The 23,402-nt window shown below is 30.2% G+C and overlaps 1 protein-coding gene across 1 annotated transcript in view; it reads left to right on the plus strand.

The window, feature by feature from the left end:
* fbp (fructose-1,6-bisphosphatase) overlaps positions 1–23,402 on the plus strand; it is a 115,308-nt gene that overhangs the window by 67,047 nt on the left and 24,859 nt on the right. The gene's annotated exons all lie outside the window — the stretch shown is intronic.

A 23,402-nucleotide genomic window follows, 5' to 3' on the forward strand; every position in this document is an offset into this window, starting at 1 on the left:
TTTAAATAAAATTAATAAAATAATTTAATACTTTGGCGTAGGGGAAATAATTGTGATAAATAAAACGCTTGAAAATATGTATAATCGGACTATCAAAGTCAAGGTAATTGCGCGAATGAGCTTCAGATAAATAGTTTTATTTTCTAAATCGTTACTGGAACACTCTAAATTGGCTATTATCAGCCTTAAATATTCAATAAAACAATTCTAGAGCTGACAAAGGAACGTTATCGAAAAATAACGTCACAATATGTATATATGTATGTGTAACGCATAGTTTGAGACTCATTTTTTTTGCATACATTCATAGTTAAGAGCTTACCTAATGTGATACAAGTATAACAATTAATTAATAACAATTCAGGCATTTATATTAATAACGCATTCTTTGAGGACCCATTGAAATAACGCATACTTTTAGGACAGTAATCAAAGTATGAAAAACTCATATTATTAATCCGATATATGATACTTTGCATCAAATTAACGCATATTTTGACGGCTGTCTCCAAAGTAATCAAAAGTTACGTAAATACATTTTTTAAAAAATACTTCAATAAAGATATGGGAGCGACATCGTGCAATATCTGTTTCATTCGATATTAAAAAGTAGAAAAATAGAATATAGTACATCTACAATCTTTTTAGGACATCTCCAATAATGCATGCCTCGGACTATGATCTATGTATAATCTATAACATCACAAATTAGTAACAAGTCAAAAATGTCACAAATTGATAATAGATATCTCTACTCTGAATTAGTTGACAGAACGAGTATGTTATTATTCCTGCAGAGAAAAAAATGATGGTGTTGTAATCATCTAATTTTGCAATATCGGGATTTTAACAAATCATGATATGTGAAAAGTTTATATAAACTGTCGTCAAGAAGTCCATATTTATGTACATACATATTGGTCGCACTAATCAGAGTTCGGATATATTTTATCTATGAATAAAAAAAATTAGACTTGAAACTGACAAAGGTTTTTAATAATAATAAAATAAAGTGTTTACATTCATTTATTGATACATGTATGTATGCAATAATTCTAAAAAACATAACTTAAAAATTATGTCTTAAACTATCACGGCAACAGACTTTTGTTTCCCCTCATTACAAATACTCAGGAGTAATTTGATGTTCAATAGATGTATGTATGTAAAATAATTTCCGTTAATTCTTTTGTCTTACCACAAAGTCATATAGACACATACACTTAAATTTTGATTAACTTCAATTAACTTCTGTTTTTCCTTACAATAAATACATAAAGTATCGACCCTGATATGGTAATAGCTGTATGTCAAAAAATTTCTGTTGATTCTTCCGTATTTGAATTTTTGTATGTGTCTAAATGACTTTGAGGACAACAGATAAGATGTCCGTAGGACTTTGATGACATTAAATATAATTTGCATCGTCACCTTTTAGATACGTGACGCTCTGCGAACAGACACCATGTACAACATGACGTTCCTTGAAGACATAACCTGGAAGATTATATCTCAAACTATCACCACAACGGACTTTCGTTTTTTTTCTTAATCATCACTCAAAAGTTGCGAAATTCATTTCCTAATAGTTGTATGACAAGAAATTTCGTCGATTCTTCCGTACTTAAATTAGTGCATGTCTCCGTATGACTAAGAGGACGTGAAATACGATATGCTCTGTCAACATTTAAAGACGTGATGCCCTGTAAATAGACGCCATATATAACATAATGATACTTTAGGGACATATTGTATTAATTATGTCTCAAACTATCACTATAACGAAATTTTTTTGGTTTTTTCTATAATCACTTAAAAGTATCGAATTTTATTTGTTAATAAATGTTTGTAAAGGAATCCTGTTGATCCTCCTGTATTTAAATTAGTGCATAACACCGTATGACTAAGAGGACATGAAATACGATTTACTCCGTCACCATTGTACTAAGTATTGATATCAATTTGGTAATAGCTGTATGTAAAGAAATTTCGTTGATTCTTTCGTATTTAAATTAGTGTATGTATCCCTATGCCTTTAATGATATTAAATACGATTCGATACGTCACCGTTCAGATACGTGATCTCTCACAGTCGACGTCATGTATAACATGGTTACTTTGGAGATATTACGTATTTACTATGTTCCAAACTATCACTACTACAGATTTTGATGTTCAAAGCTATTACCGCAATGGACGTTTGTTCTTTTACTGCACAAATACTCAGAAACATTTGACATTTATTTGTTAATAGATGTCCTAAACTATCACCACTAAAGATTTTTGTTTCTCCGCTCACTAATTATTCGAAAGTATACGTTATTTATGCTTGATAATGCCATGTAGACAAGGAGATAAGCAGGGCCGGTTCTGGATCACTCTGCAATACCGGCCAAGTCAAAAAAGTGGGTTCTGATCCACACTAATTACCGACCGCGATAACTTTGACGATAAGTTACCGACTTACTGACCGTGATAAGTGATGGAGACTGATAAATTATCGGCAGCGATTTTTTTTCCGATCCTGATTGGTGATAAATTATCTTCAGCGATAATATTATAATTATGAGCAAAAAAAATAACCGTAGAAAAAAAAAATGGCTGTGATGTGTCTCAAGGATGTTAGATGATTGGGAAAAGGTTTTAGAGTAAAAACAATTTCTCTTTTAAGTAAATTTCTTTTTATTAAAAAAAAATTATAATATATTTTTTCTTTTTTATAAAAAAAAATGATCCCTTAAATGATGGTTCCGAAGTAGCATTAATCTAGCTGTAAGAATCAAAATTATTTCCTTTAATAACTTTTTTCATATAAGTAAAACTAGAAAAACTAATCATAAAACAAGACTTACAGTATCATGACCATCATCATAGTCAGTGGAATCATCATCATAATTATCATCGTCATCGATTGTTAGAGGTGAAGGAGGTAGAAATTCTACCTCACTATCCTCCCATGACACAGTCGCTGGAGAAGGAAGTAGAACTTCCACCTCACTATCACTGTCTTCGACAGTGATGATTTCCTGGCTTAGAGATGGTGGTACGACGGAGATGTCTCCTTTTATCCTCAACCATACGACGTTACCGGGGAACGTTAAGCAGGTAGCCGTTACGCTACAAAGTGTAAGGGTAGCGCCTTCTATCCCTCCCGTCTCTTCCCAATGATCTTCAAGTGTCATTAGAATAATAATTTCTAAGAGGGTGATCGGTAGGTTGAACCTGGCCTCCGGGAAAAGAAAAGTGCACATCTTTTTCTAAAAAGTAATAACGATTATGATAGATTTTTTTCAAACTTAAAAAAAGAAAAATTCTCCCACTTGATAAATTATCATTTAACAATTTATAAAATTCACAATTACACTCAATAAATAATTATATTAATGCATAAAAATGAAAAAAAAACACACTTTTTATACTTGAATGAAGCAAAAGTCACTACTTACTTGGTATGGTTTGATCAGTTTGACTGTCGAAAATGAACTAAATATTTTGTCCTATGCATCATACACCATGGCTAAATGTTTATATTTTTCAAAGAGGCCAATGATAAAAAAATCATTGAACGATATTGATTTAAATCTATATAGAGAGGCCTTGATCACATCACTCAGCATCAAATTACAGATAAAGAAAAGAATTTGACAACAAGAAAAATTTCTCACTAAAAAAAAATTTATAAATGACATTTTTTCTTTTTTAATTATTCAAATAGTTTGTAAACGATCTCTACTATCGATAAATAATTTTAGACACATATTTTTTCGATTGGATTTTTAATTAAACGTGTTTTCTTTGTCGCTCATGCCTCTGCTATCTTTTTTTTCTCGCTCCGCCGCCGCTTCCTCACTTTGTCTATACTTTTATTCTCCGCTAAGAAGCTGTGATTCATGCATGAGTTGAAAGGGCCATGTGTCGAAGAATAATCGACTTATTTTATTTCATTTAGAAACGTTAACGTTTGACTCAGTCGGTCGACTGCATCATATTTTCCTCACCCTTATCTCTTTTTCACTTTGTTTATGCTCTCATTCTTCGTTACTTGTTGAAGTAAGACAGAATATATATTATGAAATATTTTATTTACTGTATGAGTAATCATAACTAAACGTATTTTGAATGTAAAAAAATGATTGAAACGAAAGATTATTATCTTCTTTCATTTTATATTTTCTGAACTATGATTTATAATTATTTACGTTAAATGACTTCTTTAACGATAATAATAAGATTTTTATCTTGAGAAAGAATTTTTATTTAAGAAATAAAAATTATACATTTCCATTTTATGTATTTGAATAAATGAATTTTTCTTTTTTACAATCAATACAATTAATTATCAATGTTCTTGTATGATCTAATGACATGTAATGTTTGTAACATTTACGATGCAATAAGATATCTCTATCGAGTTGTAAATGTTCCGGTAATTTATCCCAAATATCGTCGATGTATTCTGGAACAATCGTCAAGAAAAAATACTTTGGAAGGCAAGCAAAATCTTCACTTGACATTTTTGTTATATTTTTCAATAAACAATACAATTTAAATGACTTCTCAAATGGGGTTTTTCATGAAAATTCACCATATACCATGCTTTTAGAATTTTTACATTCTTTTGTGCACATTTTTTATTTTCTCCATTATGCACCCCACAATCACTTAAATGATTCATATCCAGAACATGTAGCGAAGGACATCCAAGCTCATCTAAATTACTTAAAACTTTTATGCATTTGATTTTTTCTTGGAAAATCAAGTAAGAATTTAAATGATCTCAGGGCTGATTCACAGCCTTGACATGTTCTGGAAGTTTTCAGCGGGAGATGATGATGAAACATTATGCAAACGTTTTTTTTTTATGCATGTTTTAATTTATGATTGCATCAAAAATTGAAACATTCTGGAATCTTTGTTTTGGAGGGGATGAATTGTATTTATACCCATGCAACTCATGTTTAAAATCACTGATCAATTGAAACTGTAAGAAATACATTGTTATACATAATTCAAAACGGTAAAAATGGATCTATCAAGAGTGAATAGAATTGCCAAGTGTGAGACGTACTTACCAACCAAAAAGATGGATACATTAAAACCGTCTAGAACAAATGAAATTACTGGTTTAAAAGAACTTGAAACTGCGTATGGAACAAAAGTTGTGGCAACAGTTAAAAATAGCTACATGATATTTTAACCTCCAAGAAGGGTGAAAATTTTGGAAAATCATAAAGAATTTGAAAAATTGGTTGAGTTGGCCGTTGACAAGAGATTATCATTGTTGTACCATGGTGGAGCTAACAATTCTTTTGAATTCATAGTTGATGATGGAATGTAATCTAAAATTTTACATGTCAAAAAAAAAATATCAGTGCTCTGCAGTGGTCTGGGTGCGACCCGAAAAATCCACACGACCAACTTACCACTGGAAAAAATAAAAAAACAATTTGAATAGAACCCGTTTCCATTTTTTACAACAAATGGAATTGTTATGAACGAAATGAGGCTGTTTTTATTCATTTGATATGGTTAGTTACTTCATTTCAGTAAAAGAAAAAATTGTGCGTTAGAAGAATTCGAATGTACCTCATAGATCCTTTTTTTCATTATTTACAACGAATTTCATTGTTATACACGAGAAAAGTATGTTTTCATTTATGGCATACGGTTGGTAACATTTTTTTAGTAAACGGAAAAATTATGCGTTAAAAGTACTCATATATATAGAAAGGGTCCCTATTTTTATTGTTTATAACAATTCAAAACTTATTATTTAAATATTACTATGATCAATGATCACTTGTTAGTAACAATGTTCAATTGTTATGAACACAATTCCATTTTATTGAGAATTATTATTGACTATTATAGCGTCTTTAATGCTGTTTCCTCAATCCTGACACGAGTTTAAAATTCTTTCATTGCTGATATTGTTTTTTAAATTTTTTTATTTCGATGAAATATTGTCATCAAATATCCATACAAGTATTCCAATCATTTAATATTCATATTTCTGCAATGATCTCGAAATTTCGTCTAAAAAATGGTATAATTTATAAATTGCAAAATTCAAGTAATTTTCTTTTTTTCTAGTTTTTTGATTCTGCCAAGAAAATGGCTTCACCGGTTTTCTGAAAACTTTTTTAGTTCTAAGTTACGTAATTACGCGTCGAATGCAATTGGTCCCACATCGATATCATTTTTTGTTCTCGAGATGATCGAGGCGAAAAATAATTCCGAACGCACGTACGAACATACGCACAAACGCACATACGTACATACACACACAGACGTCCACGTAAAAACTATCGTATTTAACTCTGGGGACCTTAAAACGTGGAGATATGTCAAAATTAGCGATTCGCAAAATCGGACCCATTACTATAACTTCCCACTGGGAAGTTAAAAATGTAATGGATACAATTGATGAAATGTAAATCTTACGATAATCAATGTAATCTAAAAAAAAAATTTTCATGTTACAAGAATAATGAATACAATAAATAAAAAAAAGAAAAATTGGAAATTATTGTTCTTTTGATTTAAATATTTCTCCTCTCTACATTTTACGAAAATCGTTATTTAATAAAAGTTGAATTTGGTAATTGATATTCTCGAACTTTCAAGAAATTTTTTTGGATTATAGCACTCATTACAAGGTCATCTAAAATCCTATATAAATTTTTTTAAACACGCTTTTTTATCATCGTAATTCTGAAGTTTGTCTAGTATAGTCGAAAAAAATGAGTGCATTAAACTATTATTCTGATTTAATCAAAATGATGGAGGAGGCTTATACCATCTTTGAATCATGAATCTAGTGAAATCATTGATAAGTGGGTGCGAATTAGTAGTGACAATATTACTACATTAAACAGACATTTGCAATCGAGAGGTTTATCGTTTAGTGAAAAACAACGAATTTAATCGATAATTGCAGCACTCGCAACGTTACATGAAAAATTCGTAAATGATTCAGTCGTTGAAGGAAGCCTTCAATCAACGAAACAATTTATGCGATGGAAAGATTTAGAAAATATTTTCCAGAATCGAATTCGCACTGGTGTTGTCATTAACTTGCAACAGTTAAATTTACGAGACTTCTTATTGGACGCTGAAAAGCTGATTACCGAAAAGTTGACAGATGTAGTAACAAGTAAGGGAAAATTTAAAAGTGAACTTTGTCCTTGCTTGTAAATTCAGTAATCAAACAAATGATGGAACAGTTGTAGAAATTGAGTACTTTAATGTTAGAAATGAAGCAATTTTGCCGTCAACAGACATAAAAAAACATTTTCTGGAAAATGTTGTTAACAAACTACTAACAAAAGTCGAGGATTTTCAAGAACGAGATTCTGGTTGGTCACTTGTAGAAATTGAATATTTGCAAGTCAATATTAATCGTTATCAACCTCTATTAACTGGACAATCTACATTTATACTTCTACAAAAATTAATACAACAAAAAAAAGCAGTACTAAATATTAAAAAGAACGATCAATGTTGTTTCTTTTGGGCTGTTACTGCAGCTTTTTATCTTGTTTTTGTAAATTCAACAAGAACAAGTTCATATCCTGATTACAAAAGTGTGTTAAAATGTAAGGGTATCAACTGTCCCCCAACCTTGCATGATGTTCCAAAATTTGAAAAACTCAACGATTTAGCAATAAATGGGTATGGTTTAGATGACTGTACGTATGGTTTAGATAATAATTGTCAAATTATTCCGTTATATTTAAGTAAATATTATAAAGTAGATGAGCCATGTATTCACCTGTTAATGGTACAAAGTAGAGTAGAAGTAGGTGATGAACATAATAATATTAATCCAGTTTTTCATTTTTGTCTGATAAAGGATCTTTCAAGATTAGTTGGAAATTAAATTTCTAAAAATGCACACAAACTATTCTTATGTGGTAGATGTTTAAATCACTTTAAGATAGAAAAATCATATAAAAATCATCAAAAAGATTGTATCAATATGAATGATACGCGAATTTTACTTCCGGAAAAAGGTGTTGAAATAAAATTTTAAAATTTTAATTTTAAAGAGCCTGTGCCATTTGCTATCTATGCCGATCTTGAGAGTATTCTTGAACCTGATAATAAAGGTAATCAAAAGCATAACCCATGTAGTGTAGCCTATTATATGCACTGTACATATGACAATTCAAAATGTCGATTTAATCTTAAACGTGACGTTAATTGTATAAACTGGTTCATGACTGAGTTGAAAAAAATAGCTGAAACTGTCAAAACTTACCTAGAAAACATAGTACCAATGAAACCATTAACATCCCAACAGTTAAACGATTTGCGTAGTGCAAAAATCTGTCACATTTTTAATAAATCATTTTTACATAATGAAACGAGAGTACATGATCACTGTCACTTTACAGGCAATTATTGAGGCGCTGCTCATGTTAATTGTAATTTAAATTATCAAAATTCATGCATAATTCCAGTCATTTTTCATAAACTCTCAGGATATGACTCACATTTTTTTAGTAAATCATTAGCTACATCATTTAAAGGTTATATGGAATTATAACCTGTCAATGAAGAAAAATACATAGCATTTACAAAAACAGTTGATCAGAAAATTTCCCACGAAAAAAGAAAAAAAGAAATATTTGTTAAATTACGATTTATTGATTCCTTTCGATTCATGAGCAATAGTATTAAGAAACTTGCATCATTTTTGGATAATAACGCAAAATCAATTACCAAAAGTTTCTATCTCGAGCCAGATAAATTTCAATTAGTAACTCGTAAAGGTGTTTTCCCATGTGAATGTATTGACAGTTGAGAAAAACTTGACGAACGACAACTACCTGACAAAACAAAATTCTATTCGAAACCCAACGATTCGGACATTTCCGATGACGATTACCAGTTGTATCTCTACTTATGCGCTTGATCCGTTATATTACTACACTGCACCTGGATTAGCTTCTGATGCTATGTTGAAATGTACAGAAATTGAACTCGAACTCTTGGACAATGTGGAAATGCTTAATTTCATAGAAAAATAAAAAAATAAAATTCATATTTTGATGTAAATAATTTGTATGGAGCAGCAATGAGTGAGTACCTACCAACTGAATCATTTGAATGGGTGAAAGATGACATCAATATTTCTAATATCTGTGAAATAATTAAAAATATCTCCAATGATTCTCCAGTTGGTTACGTTTTCGAGGTTGATTTAGAGTATCCAAAAATCTTACACGAGCATCATAAAGATTTGCCATTGTGTCCTGAACACCGTAAACCATAGGATCCTTAAATTCAAGCAATCACCATGGATGAGGACGTATGTAGATCTGAATACAGATTTACGAAAAAAATCTAAAAATGATTTTGAAAAGAATTTCTATAAATTAATGAATAATGCAGTTTACGGAAAAACAATGGAAAACGTTCGGAAGTATAAAGATGTAGAGTTAGTTACACAGTGGGAAGGTCGGTATGGTGCAAAAAATCTCATTGCCTCTCCAAAATTCCACAATAATATAATTTTTGACAATGACATGTTAATAATAGGAATGGAGCAAAAAAATATATATTTCAATAAGCCGATATACGTAGGATTTGTAGTTTTAGATCTTTCGAAAATGTTTATTTATGACTTCTATTACAATTTAATTAAAAGACAATTTACAGACAATCAGGTAAAATTATTATACACAGATACAGATAGTTTAATTTATCAATTTTTCAATGCCGATATTTATGATTGCATCAAAGATAATATACATAAATTTGACACCTCAAACTATCCACCGAATAACCGTTCTAATATTCCATTAGTTGATAAAAAAATTTTAGGCCTTATGAAGGATAAAAATAAAGGTGAAATAATGACGGAATTCATTGGTCTAAAAGCAAAAATGTACACATTTAAAATTCAAAATAAAAAAGACAAATATAGTAAAGCAAAGGGTGTCAAAACTGCAACAATAAAATCTATAACATTTGATGATTACAAAAAATGCTTACTTAATCATGAAAAATTATGTAAAACGGAATATCATATAGTCAGCAAGAAACATAAAGTACATACAATTAGTAGACAGAAATTAGCATTAAGTTGGGAAAACAATAAAAGAGTTGTTTTTACAACTGATACACATCCTTGGAGTTATAATTTATATTAAATAGTTTAAATAAATTATTTTAAGTATGAGGTTTATGTTAAAAAAAAAGAATAATTTGTAAGAAAAAAAAAAATTTATTCAATAAAAAAAAATATTATAAATTATTTACATTAGTTTGTATTGAACTCATCTTCTACAAATAATATGACAAAATCATCTTCATACTTATTGGTCTTATTTTTTTAAATTTCTTTTAACATTCGTTTATTAATTTCATCAAGACGTTTAATTATTTTTTTTTCTCTTTTAATTTGTTGTTGTTCTTAATGAGTTAAAGATATCCATTTAATATTAGCAGCTTTATCTTTTGTATAACGTGGTAATTTTGAGCATCACTATACATTTTGTCAGCCATTGTTTCTAGCTCTTCAGCTAAAGACATTTTTGCAGTCATTGTTTCTAACTCATCAGTTAGAGACATTATAAATCTTTTATGTTAATCCAGCTACTGTGTGTTTTATCAAATCCTAACTACTTGACAAAAGCTTGATTACCACGTTTTTTCAGAACTTTTTCTACCAAATAAATATCAGGGTATCGAACCTTTGTCAATTTTTTTTGATAAAAACCTCCTTCAATCGGTTGATCTTGATAGTCGACAAGCTTGTAGGTTACTGAATCAGTATTCAATACTTGACTTACATTAAAGATTTCAGTTGTCCAATTAGGGGTGTATCCCTTCTCGAAGACATGCTTATATTTACTTATGCGTACTTTGTCCCCAACCTTAAATTTAGTCTTTTTTATTTTTTGTTGAACTTCAAGTTTATTATTGTAAATAGTATGACGTAATTGTTTCTCATTGGCTGAAGTAACATTAATCGGTTTCATTTTGATGTTTCTATGTTTGCTATTGTTATATGATGTCATCAATTTTGGTAAGATGTCTATCCACTGGTAATTACCTCGCAACGTAAATTGTTTCCACATTTGATTTTTTAATGTGCGATTAAATCGTTCACATATAAATGCCTTAAGATTATTGATGTGGAATACATTTTGATATTATATTGTTCCATAAGTGCTTCAAATTCTTTATAGTAAAATTCTTTTCCTCTATCAACATGCAAAAATTTTGGCACTCTTTTTTGTGATAGAATCGATTTTATTGCATGAGCTACATCTTTACCATTTTGAGATTTTGTGGAACAGCCCGAGCGTATTTTGAAAAAATATCAGTAACAGTCAATAAATATTGATGACCTTTATTATAAGATTTATATGCTGTCACGTCAGCTAGATCAGCTTGCCAAGTTTCATCAAGCCCACGTATATCAACATGTCGTCGTTGATAATTTCTTCTAACCGGTCTATGCAGCTCTTCAGTTATTATTTTTTTTTTCCTTGTTCATGATGCTGCTGATCAATATATTTCCGAATATTTTCCTCCAATTGTTTAATACTTTCAGCTTGTTTATGATTTGCTTTTTTCAGTAAACAAAATCGATCTGACTCATGCAGTTCAATTGTATCATTCAATTCTTCTTTCAGACGTTTACGATGTTCTTGTGATGATTCAATATGTTGCTCTACTTGAACATTAATGATTTTGATTCTTTCTCTATTTTCTTCAACAATTCGTCTTAAATTTGCTACAGTTTCGCGTAACCGACGTAATTCTATTTCAATAAATTTTTAAAAAATTGTAATCTTTTTTTCAATTACTCCTAATGATGTTGCATCATTCAAATCTACTGGTTCAGCGAGATTACACAATCTCTTATTATCCATGTCAAACTGTTGATCCACAGTTAATTTGAATCCTTCACCAGGAGGCCCACGAACAGCACTTTTCACAATATCTTTCGCTAATTGTCGTCCAAAAACGTCAACACTCATCTTTAAACCTCTCACTTCAAAAGTTCTTTAAAGAATGAGTAGCTTTGTAGAATACATCAGATTAATAAATGATTTCAGCTTCACGCAATTCCTCTAAAATTGATAAAATTTCGTTAGTATGACTGAAATTTCCATCAGTTTGAGATGCAATATGTCAACAAAGTCGACCTACAAATTCATTAGGATCATTCTAATAAATGTAATCGGTAGGATGATTTTGTTTATGTTTAATCATATATTGTGGTAAACTTTCTCCACTTTTTGGTATATTTTTACTGATTATGTCGGTAAATTTTTTTAAATTCTTATCTACTCTGATACTTCTGTCAGGAAGATAAGTTTAAATATTTCACTCATGGTTTGTTGAGTCATATCTCTTCGTAGTTTAATCAACTTATGCTATTGGCGTATTGCATCACTAGCTCTCGCTATTTGATGCAATATTTTTTTTTCTTGTTGCAGCTTCGTAGTTTTCATGTTGACACTTTGACAATCACATAAATAATGTACAGTTTAATCTTTCACGGTGAATTTATAATTATGAAACAATCAAATCCTCTTCTTTATCGCCCATTATTAAGATCACCGTCATTATCAATTACCAAGAAGCCATATTTATTATTATTCCAGCACATTGAACATCTATCTCGAAAATGAGAATAAGTCATGTCAGTATTTACATGATCATCGTAAATGTGTTTTCGATTCATGTCATCTTGCCTGAAAAGTACAAGAAAGTTTGTATTGTCACGCACCAAATGTTTAGGAATTCGTGCATAAGTTTGACAAAGATAGAAGCAGTCAATATCTCTATGTCGTCCCATATAAAAATAGGTTCGCATATTATCTTGTTTTTCGCATGCTACGTCATCGAAAATCATGATTGAGTTGGGTTTTGCTTCATCCGGTTTTACCACTTCCTCATGCTCATTAAAAGCATAAAATTTAATACCTTTAATTGGTTCAATTATTTTTTTTAAAAACTGATATTTAGGTTGGTTGAATGATTTTGAATACAAATAAATATTTTCAAATCATAGGCCATTTGGATATACATTAAGTGCTAAAAGAGTATTTGTCTTTCCACAATTTGATGGACCACAAATAACACCGCGGACACTGATTGGTAAAAGTTGTCCGTGACGTTTGATATTTGTTTCTCGTGATAGGTCAAAGTTAATTACAGGCAACTTAATGTCTTGTTGATTGAACTTCATCTTGATGTAAAATAACATTTTAGCTATAAATTTACATCTTTTATAGGTGTTAAGTTAGTCGTTCTTGAATAATGATAGTGCGAAGACGTATCAAAAAACGAGGTGCTGGTATTGTTAACACACTTATAAACAAATTGCCATTTGAACTTCATATACCAGGATATCACTATCGTGGTCCGGGAACTCAATTGAAGAAGAGATTAGCAAGTAGAGATCCAGGAATCAATCCATTGGACGCTGCTTGTAAAGAACACGATATTGCATATTCGCAAAATCGAGAAAACATTGAAGATAGAAACGCAGCTGATAGAATACTTGCTGAAAAATCTATGAAACGTGTTTTTGCGAGAGACGCAGATATTGCTAAACGAATTGCTGCTTTAGGAATTTCCAACGTTACGAAAGTTAAATCAAAATTGAGAATGGGTTTGAAAGAAAAAAATGAAAAGGACAAGAGAGTTAAACATTTGCGAAAAGTTGTTGATTCAGCAAAGCTTGTGTTAAATTCCAGTTCAGATCCTATTTAATCTGCATTAGCTGCTGCACGAAAGACTGTTCGCGATGCTGGTGGAAAGAAAAAAATCAAAGTTTCACGTATTATACCCATGCCGCCAAAAGTGGGAGGTATTTTGTCTCTTATACCTCTATTTGCAGGTTCAAGTGCAGTTGGTGCTGTAGCAGGTGGCGCTGCTGGCATTGCAAAAGCAATTAATGATGCTAGAGACGCCAAACGTCAATTAGAAGAAGCTAAACGACATAACGAGAAAATGGAAGCCATAGCTTTGGGTAAAGGTCTATGTCTGAAACCGCACAAGAGAGGAATAGGATTGTATTTGAAATAGGTAAAAAAAAGAAAACTTTTAAATTTACCCCATCGTGCACTGACTGATATTGAACTACAAAAATATGCAAAAATCATGAAAATACCCTTTTTTCGTGGTGTTTTTATGCGAAATGATCTTCCAAAATCTAGACCGTGGAAAAATGAATCAGCAATTATTAATCTCGATGATAAAACTGGACCTGGAACACATTGGGTGGCATATAAAAAACGTGGTAATAAAGTTATATATTATGACAGTTTTGGCAATTTGCAGCCACTACATGAGCTTATGAAATGTCTTAATGTTGATAAAATACTGTACAATCATGAAAAATACAAGATTACAGTACAGATAATTGCGGACACTTATGTTTAAAATTTTCACGTAGAAAAATATAAAAGTAATATGCACTTTCCAATAAGCATCAGTCATGGATGATTCATTCACGTTAACATTGTCTGGACAAACGTCCATTCTAGAAGCGTTTTATTTTCCACCAATTGAATTATCATCATCTAAAAAATATACCCTAGGACTTGTGATATTGTTAACCTACAATTCCATTCCAAATATTGATAACGGCAATAATAAATTTCATTATACACTCAATGGTAAAGATAAAAGTATTAAAATACCCACAGAAAGCTATGAAATTGAAGACATTGAAAATTATTTGAAGAAAGCTGATACTCAATTATCAATTTCTATTAAGCCCAATAATAATGAACTACAAAGTGAAGGTTACAGTGAAAATGCAACAATAAATTTCAAACCGCATGATTCTATTGGTAGTTTGTTGGGCTTTAGTCCACGAGTTATTATTCCAAAATTGACTCATACATCAGACTTACCAGTGTCTATCTTGAAAATTAATGCATTAAGGATTGAATGTAATATTACTACAGGAGCATACATGAATAATCAGTTGGTACATACGATTCACGAATTTTTCCCATCAGTTCTACCAGGATATAAGATCATTGAAGTTCCATCAAACGTCATTTATCTTCCAATCACCGTACAGACAATACATAATTTACAACTGCTCATTGTTGGTCAAGACGGTCAACTGGTTAATTTACGTGGTGAAACTGTAACAATATGTTTACATTTGAAATCAGTCACGTGATGGGGATTGTTTATAAACCAATAGTAGGGGGAAGCTATAAAACTAACATATCATGCCTGAATCCCATCAGTCATCGAAAATAGGCAAAAGTGCAACGAAATTAAAGTGAAAGTGTGTTGTCTTGCATTTCTTTTACCATGGAAGAAGAAAAATTAGCAATAAGCAAAGGTGTCATATTTGATGAGTCTATTGCACACATTGAGGTGTATGCTTATCAACCATATGCATCTACAACATATAATAATAATGATGAGATACATATCTCAGTTCAACATCAAGATTAATGTCTGTTGCCAAGCAAAAGTTCCCTTTATATTAGGAGGAAATTTACAAATTTACAAAAGATGCAAGTCATTTCGATCATTGTGATTTAAGGGATGTAAAACTTTTCCTTAATTCACAATGCTATCCATATGGCAACATGAATCTTGACATAAGTCCCAATCAATTTGCCTTATTATATGATATGTATAGAGATTTCCAAACATCATATTATGATAAAGAAGCAGAACCTCTACTCACAAAAAAAAAATTTATAGATATAGCACCACTCGTTGTAATTGTTTTCTCTAAACAAAATGAATCCTTAAAATCAGGACCAGTTAATGTTCGACTGGAATTTGAATCATCAAAAACTGTTTCTGCTAACACATCAGCCTATTGTTCGATCTTACATGATCGAATAATAGAGTATAAACCTTTAAGTGCGCAAATGAGAAAACTAACATAAAATATCATAAAATATATATATATATATATATATATATATACATTATATAATTATTATTATATTATTCATGTATTAATCAAATTTTTTTTTTGCTATAAATAAATTGTGTACACAAAAAAGATTACTGTTTTTATTCATTTATTTCCAGAAAAACCCGATAGTCGGTGGCGCAAATTTTGATAGAATATCAATACATTGACAGAACTTTGAAAATCAGTTATTTTTGCTAATAATGACATTTTAATCGCGGTTGGTAAAAAATCGGTATTGTCACTGAAGATAACTTATCGAGGTCGGTAAAAAAAATCACAATCAATCGCTGCCGATAATTTATCAGTGTCGATAACTTATCACGGTCGGTAACTTATTGTCAAAGTTATCGCGGTCAGTAATTAGTGCGGATCAGAACCTACTTTTTTAACTTGGCTGGTATTGCAGAGTGATCCAGGAACGGCCCTGCTTATCTACTTAGACATTAGGTATAAATGAGCTCTCAAACGATTGATGGGATAAATTTTAGCAATCAAGCACATTTTTTTCGTTTTCTTATCTTTCAATCAGTGTGTGTGTGTCATCTGACGGATACTTCTATGGATTTGGTGAATCATCTCTTTCTATGTGTTGCTTGACATTTTATTTAATATATATCTTTATTTTTTAACATGTTGTGGTTACAAACGCTATTCCGATTAACGTTTTTTTTCATGTACAGGATTTTTATATAACGCATAGTTTAAGGTCTCTTTGTACATATGACTTTTACTCAATTGATTTCGAAGTGCCAATGAATGTATGTATGTATGTATGTATGTATTATTATTAATCATTTATTAGCAAAAAAAAGCTATACAAAATTTATACATTTTAAAATAAATCACATTCGTTACATAAGGCACCTTAATATAAACAAAAGAAGTAAAATAAATGAATATATATATAGAATAAATACAAGCTCAAGAAAAATGTTATTACAAATGTGACATTATAACATAAATATTTTCCTGCTTAATCTTTACTAAAATATGCACTTTGCTTTTCCGTCGATACAATAGAATCGGTCAAATGACATAATTATTTAAGAAAAAGAAAAGAAACGAAAAGAAATGAAGAAAGCTCACATATAGATTCAATTATATGTTTTTTTCTTTAATTTCTAACAACAACTTCCTTTTGAATGTAGCAAAATCATTTTCATTTTTTAGTTGCACACTCAAACTATTGTATAGCAAGAAACCAAAATAATTGATACATTTTTCACTACTTTTTGTCCTTGTTCTCGTAACATATAAGTTACCTTTGCTCCTTAAAGAATACATATGATTCTTATACAATATTAGATTACAGACATACTCAGGTAACATATTATTCAACATTTTGAAGATGAAGGTACAGACATTGTATTTCAGTCTCTGTTCTATAGACAAAAATCCAAGAGCATCAAGCATATCTTTAATCTTAGTATATCTATTTACATTCAAAATTATTCGCATTGCTCTATTTTGCAATATCTGTAACTTGCTTAAGTACCTTAGATTTAAATTAAAAAATAACGAGCCACAGTACTCAAAATGAGGAGACACCATACTCTTATACAGGGTAACTTTAGCATAGCTACTGAGAGTATATCTCAATCTACTCATACAATTTATTTTTTTACTTATCTTTTCAATCATTTGTAGCGCATGATCATCAAATTTTAAACCATTGTCAATGATAACACCTAAGTACTTAGTTTGGTTTACTTCGCTTATTCTACACTGATTGAATAAAATGTTACATCCACTACTGGGAACTAATTTTCTACAATCACGACTGAACATAAATACAGTCTTTTTCAAATTAATAATAAGCGAGTTTGATTTCATCCATACTTCTAACTTACTTAAGCACTTATTCAGACTATCTTCGATTTTAGCAGTATATCTGTGTCTTATAAAAATAATGAGATCATCCGCAAAAAGCCTACAATCACAGCCATCATTTTTTAGCTCACTCACAATATCATTAATATATAGTATAAATAACAAGGGTCCTAACTTAGAACCCTGAGGCACACCAAATTGCACTTGAAGCTTAGCAGATAATACATCATTTATTTGCACTTGTTGTGTTCTACCATCTAAATATGATTTAAACCAATTTAATACTTCACCCCTAATACCATAACAAGACATTTTACTGAGTAGTGATTTTCTATCAATAGTTTCAAATGCTCTTCTAAAGTCAATAAAAATTACACCAACAAAGTCACCACCATCCAAGGCTCCTCTCCATAAATTTAAAACTTCATGTAATAAAGTTTCACATGAGTGTAATTTTCTAAAACCTGATTGTTCTTTCGCTAAAATATTATTTTTGTCTATAAAGTCTATAAGTTGCTCTTTCACAATCTGCTCTACTACTTTTTCTACAACTAGTAAAGTATTTATTGGTCTAAATTCATCAATTTTAGTAGTATTAGCAACTTTAGGAATTGGATGGATTACAGAATTTTTCCAGCAATCAGGTACAATAGCATATTTCAAACTGAAATTGATCATAAATTCCACTATATTCGGGTTGACTTCTCATAATTTCTTTAACGCAACTCCAGAAAAGGAAATATCTTTATTTTTGTTGTTCTTAAAAGTCTTAATAATTCTATTCACATTCTCATAACTAGCCATCTTAAATTCTTCAAATAATTCTCCATTCATACAATTAAAATTATATACACTATTACTTTCATCGCTGTGACAGACTAACTCATTCACACTCTCAACAAAAAATTTATTAAATTTATTTGATAATAACAATTCATCAGTCTCATCATTTAACAAATTTATAAAATTATTTACTGTATTACTTTTTTTTAAAACTTGCTTCAGAAATTTCCACATTTTTACCGGATCATGTTTATTACAGTCTATCTGTGCATTATAGTATTGTTTCTTTTTAAAGCGTATCAAAGATACAATTTCATTACGCATACTTTTGAACAATTCCCTTTTTAACATACATTTTGAGATCCTATATTCTACAAATGTCATGTCCCTTAATTTGATTTTTGTTCTAACTTCATCATCAATCCATGGTTTATTCAAATGATGGGCAGGAATTTTATACATTTGTATAGGACAACTTACATCAAAACTATTACTAATTGCATTATTAATACTATGAAATAAATCATTAACATCTATGTTTTCTGATAAATCCAAATCTGAAAAAGAGATCAATTCATCCAGAGTTTTTGTCAGTAACAGACTATCACAATGATTATAGTTCCTGGAGTATAACACTGAATCTTTTTTTACATATTTACTACATCTAACTTTATCAGAATAAAGATTTACAGCAACCATGAAATGATCAGTAGTCCTACAATTATCAAGGACATAAGTTAGAAAATTTTCATCTCTTCCAAACACTAAATCTATTAATGTTTCTGAATTTTCAGTGACACGAGTTGGTTGTTGAACCAACTGCTTCAACCCAAAAAGACTCAACTCTTTCTCTAGTCTGGTCTTATACTGATTATTTTTTAAAAAGTTTATATTGAAATCACCAACTAATATTAAGTTCTCATAATCAACCAAAAATTCACATTCTTTTATAAGTCTGTTTATAAAACTATCATGACTAGCATTTGGAGAGTGATAAATATTACTGATAATGAAATGTTTATTGTTTATGACTACATTCACTGTACACATCCATACATTTCTTTCATCAGTCTTATTTAAATGAAAATTATCAATAACTCTAAATCTAAGATCATTTGAAATGAATGTACAAACACCACCAGTTCTTGAGCTAGAAGATGCAACCTTAACACAATTATATCCTGGAATATCAATCTCCCAATCATCAACATCCTCAGTAATGTGAGTTTCAGTCAAACAAATTATCCTTGGATTACTTCTGCTGATAAGATAAAATAACTCATCTTTATGAGAAAAAAATCCCTGAATATTAATCACAATTATATCATAGCTCGTATTTTCTTCTGAAGAGAAACTTAACTGCTATTCATCACTATAGAGAGTGTTACGTTGAGCTCTTTCTACTATATTTTTATAACACGCACAATTACCATCAGTTGCACTGTGTTTAGCATCAATATTATTCAGTTTAAATTCATTTATCATTTTAACACAATTAACACATTTCAATTCAATACTATTACATTCTTTTTCTTCATGCTCACCAGCACATTTTCTGCAGACTACTGCATTTTTACAGTCCTTGGCGAAATGATGATAGCTCCAACATTTAGAACATCTTAAGACGCTTACGCAATCAAAAACTCTACATTTATTCCATCCAACGATGATTTTTTCTTTGGATAATAAATCCGCACAAAACAGGCATCTAGGAATGCCTGTAAAAACTGGCGCCAAGTCCACATTCAAGTAAAATTAGTATAAATGGAAAAAAGGTAAGATCAAAAAAACATTTGAAATCAAGTAAAACGCCAAGTTAGCTGCGTCTTTTTTCATAATTTTTTCGAACTAGCAATGTACTATTGACTTATAGAATTTCAGTTAATTTTGAAGTACAAAAAAAAAAATCTTCAAAACCAAAAAACTATGGAACTTGGCCCAATTTTTTAAATTCTTTCAACAGTTCCATATATTATAGTTCATACATAAGAACATTTGAAACTGAATTGGGCAGACTTTAAAGACAAAATTGGGCTAAAAAGACAGTTTTTACTATTTTTCAATGTTCTAACAATTTTATTTAAATATTCCTGTTCAACCATTTCAAACTCATCAAAAATCTCAACACATACATATTTAATATCACTTATAACAGTATTGCTTCCATCATTTTGAACTATCTCATTAATACTATCTAAGAAAAATTTATTAAATTTGTTTGCCAGTTGTATCTCATTAAAATCAGTAGATAACATATTATCAAAAGGACAACAACTACTATTACTTTTACCTAATATTTCTTTTAAAAATCTCCACATTCTAACTGGTTCAAACTTATTGCCATCTATTTGCGATTCAAAATATACTTTTTTACTATATCTAATACATGATACTATATCATTACGCATACTTTTGAACATATTCCATACAACATCACACTTAGATAATTTAGCCTGTACAAACAACTAATTTCTCTATCTTATTTTTGCTTTAATATCTTTATTAATCCAGGGCTTATTCAGATGAGTAACTGGAATCTTCCTTTCAACCATTGGACAGCTGATCTCATAAATACCAATAATTTTACTAAATGCACGTTCAATCAAACCATCAAAGTCATCATCATCATTGCACTCAGTAATTTCTAAACTTAACCTATTAAACAAAACATCAGTATTTTCTTTTAATGAAGAATTGTTACAATTATTAATATTTCTATTGCACATAAATTTGTTCTTTCCTGGGGCCTTTATATTACACAATTTATTATTAATAAATTTGATAGCTACTACAGAATGATCAGTGATAGAACAATCATTAAGGACAAAAGTATTTAGATTCTTATCATCACCAAACACCAAATCAATCAATGTTTCAGATCTATCAGTCACACGAGTTGGTTGATACACTAGCTGCTTCAAACCAAGAAGGCTCATTTCTTTAACCAGTTTTCTTTTATATTGATTGTCTTTCAAAAAGTTAATACTGAAATCACCCACTAGTGCTACTTTACCTAAATCCACTATGAATTCACACTCTTTTATAAGTCTGTTAATGAATAAATCATCACTGGTGCTAGGTGAATGATATATATTACTAATCACAACTTTTTCATTATTAAAATCTACAACAACTGAACACATTCATACATTTCTCTCATCTAAACCATTATCATAAAAGTTCTTAATAGTTTTAAATTTCAAGTCCTTTGCAATATAAGTTGATACACCACCAGTTCTTACACTATGAGACACAACTTTAACACCATTATATCCAGGTATTTCAATTTCAAAATCCCCCACATCACTAGTAATGTGGGTTTCTGTAAGACATATTATCTTAGGATTATATTCCTCAATAAAATACAAAAGTTGGTCTTTATGAGAAAAGAAACCCTGGATATTCAACACAATTACATCACAGCTGAACTGTTCAATTCTGATATAATTGTTGAAACTATGCTTTTTAAAGCAACCTAGTTGCTATTCATCACAGTGCAGAGTATTCTTCTGAGCTCTTTCAACCATTCTTATATAATATGAGCAGTTTTCATCAGTTGCAGCATGATCCACCTTAATATTTTTTAGTTTAAATTCATTCGATATTTTAACACAGTTAATACATTTTAACTTATTACTTTTACACACATTCTCTTCATGTTCATCAGCACATTTTCTACAGACAGTTTCATTCTTACAATCTTTGGCAAAGTGATGGCAACTCCAGCATTTAAAGCATCTTAACACACTCACACAATCAAATACTCTGCACTTGTTCCAACCAACAATAATTCTCTCTTTAGATAATAATAATTTATGAGTCAATGGATCAACTTCTATTATGATACTACCATACTCTTTACCAGTTTTTACAAATTTATTCTTGACTACTAACTTATTATCACCTTTTATCAACAAATCATTCTGACTGACAATAGTTTCAATCACCTCAGCATCACCAAGTTCAATAATCTCTTTATCCACAGATACAACTTTAATTTTTGGCATCTTTTTTTGAGGTATCTTAACCTCATATTCACCACCAATTTTCTTCTTGATCTCAGTAGCAAGCTTAACTTTATCACTCTTTTTAGAGCATCCAACCACAACAGCACCTTTTTTAGTAACATTAACTTTTTCAATCCCTAACCCAAGCTTGCAAACATCAACACTTTTTTTTACTTCACTCAAAGTCTTTGCTTTATCTTGATTTCCTTTAGGAATAATAATTACATTTTGGGCTTTTGAACGACTCACTTTAGCCGCATACGATTGATCCAAACTCACTTTGTTGGTATTGACCAAGTTATTGGATGAAATGTCACTCTTTTTAATGTAATTATCATTTAAAAAAGAACTCCAAGTATTCAGTTCTTGTTTAATTAATTTTACCACCGTAGATTCCATTTTTTTCTGAAAATTAACAAATTCAGACATCAACATTCTCTTGATCTCCAATTTACCATCAATCTGCTGCTTATTAAGCGTTTGAATATTCTCTAAAATTAAATCCACTTTTTCATTCAGTTCAATGTCATCACCAGTCTGCATTATATCTAGGTCATCTCTAGGTCTTTTGCTACCTCTACCCCATTCTGATCTAAGAAATAACTGGGAAAACAAAAATAAAATTCATCCGGATTAGATTAACAGTCTTTTTGCACAATCCATTTAAACTCAATCACACTTGATTTCAGTCAATAACTGTCTTCGAAAAGAACTGAACACCTTAATATCTCTGATCTCTTTATTCAACTCATTATACAATAGATAACCATGCACCTGCATAATCGATGCACCTTTCTTCTCTTTTAGTTCTTTTTTTTATTTACAGCTAAATTATCAGCCCTTTTAAGATC

This window comes from Chelonus insularis, unplaced genomic scaffold (assembly GCF_013357705.1).
Source record: "Chelonus insularis isolate UGA/USDA-ARS -01 unplaced genomic scaffold, ASM1335770v1 contig_28_pilon, whole genome shotgun sequence".
Classification (NCBI taxonomy): Eukaryota; Metazoa; Arthropoda; class Insecta; order Hymenoptera; family Braconidae; genus Chelonus; species Chelonus insularis.